Genomic DNA, 2,003 nt, shown 5'->3' on the forward strand with positions numbered 1-2,003 from the left:
TCCACAGGGAAAGAAGAAAACTGTACTGACTGAAATCACCCAATCCTTCCCTGGAAAAAGTCTAGCTAAGACTGGCAGGGCTGAGCCGCCATCACTCAGCTGTGCTCCAGACACAGGCACAAACAGTTGCTGCGCTCCAGATGTCCAACTGGGTCACAGCAGCTGATCATTAAATTTACAGCAAGAAACCCAGAAACAGGGCAGCTGTCCTCAGGACTTCCCTGGGTGAGAGGAGAACCCTCTCGTCTAACAAAGACCACAGTTACCACTCAGGTCTCTATCCAAGAAGTGAACAGCAACAACTCCTGAAAAAACGCCAGCCATCCAGAGACTATACCCAAAAAGCTGAGAAGATATCCTTCAGGAAAAACCAGCTTTCTGCAAAGGGGATTCTTTCCACCACAGGATCCCCAGGAACCACCAGAAAATAACCCCAAACACCTAAGATAGCACAATGGGTAGAGGCCAGTGTAAAAGCTCAAGCAACAAAAGACAGAGCAATATGGCATCTCCAGAACCCAGTTACCCAGGGGCAAGTAGCCCTGTACACCCCAGCATAACTGAAATCCAAGAAGATGACCTAACAACTATGCTCATGAAGACGATAACAGAGGAAACAAATAAGATACATAAAGACATAGAGGAAGATAAACTCAAACAGAATATTGCCATCCGTAAAGAAATAGAGGAAGCTGCAGCCAAACAGTTTATGGCCTTTAGAAAGGAAATGCTTAAAGCACTGAATGAAATAAAAGAAACAGAGTTGAAGGAACTAAAAGAAAAACAGGAAAGTACAATCAGACAGGTGAAGGAAGTAAACAAAACAACTCAAGACCTGAAGATAGAATTGGAAAAATTAAAGAAAACACAAATGGAGGAAATAATGGAGAGGAAGAATCTAGGGAAGAAAACAGGAACTACAGAGGTAAGCATAACCAACAGACTACAAGAGATGGAAGAAAGAATCTCAGGTGTAGAAGATACAATGGAAGAAATCGATGTATCTGTCAAAGAAAATGTCAAATCCAAAAAATTCCTGACACAGATCATCCAAGAAATCCAAGACAATATGAAAAGACAAAAACCTAAGAATAATAGGTATAGAGGAAAAAGAAGACTCCCTTCTCCAAGGCCCAGAAAATATTTTCAACAAAATCATTGAAGAAAATTTCCCTAAGTTAAAGGAGAGGCCAATAAGAATACATGAGGCATACAGAACACCCAACAAATTTGACCAGAAAAGAAAATCCTCCCGCCACATAATAATCAAAACAGTAAGCATACAGAACAAAGAAAAAATACTAAAAGCCGCAAAGGAAAAAGGCCAAGTAACATATAATGGCAAACCCATTAGAATCACACCTGACTTTTCAACAGAGACTATGAAAGCCAGAAGGGCCTGGACAGATATCATGCAGACCCTAAGAGAACACAGATGTCAGCCCAGGCTACTATACCCCGCAAAACTCTCAGTCCTCATAGACGGAGAAAACAAGATATTCAATGACAAAAACAAATTTCAACAATACCTACAAACAAATCCAGCATTACAGAAGACACTGGAAGGGAAAATACAACCCCAAAAAATTAGCTTCTTTCAAGAAAACACAGGAAATAATTAACCATACTACAGTAAAACAAAAAGCAACCAAGCACACAACCTGATGACCACAGCCAACATCAATATCAAGGGATTTAACAGCCACTGGTCATTAATCTCTCTCAACATCAATGGACTCAACTCTCCAATTAAAAGACAAAGATTAACAGAATGGATATGTAAACAAAACCCAGCAATCTGTTGCATACAAGAAACACACCTAAGACACAAAGATAGACATTACCTGAGGGTAAAGGGTTGGAAGACAACTTTCCAAGCAAACGGACCCAAGAAGCAAGCAGGAGTAGCCATTCTAATATCTGATAAAATAGACTTTCAACCAAAATTAATAAAAAGAGATGGGGAAGGACACTTCATACTCATCAAAGGAAAATTTCACCAG

The sequence above is a fragment of the Psammomys obesus genome, unplaced genomic scaffold (assembly GCF_907164565.1).
Source record: "Psammomys obesus unplaced genomic scaffold, mPsaObe1.curated_primary_1811, whole genome shotgun sequence".
In the NCBI taxonomy this organism is placed as follows: Eukaryota; Metazoa; Chordata; class Mammalia; order Rodentia; family Muridae; genus Psammomys; species Psammomys obesus.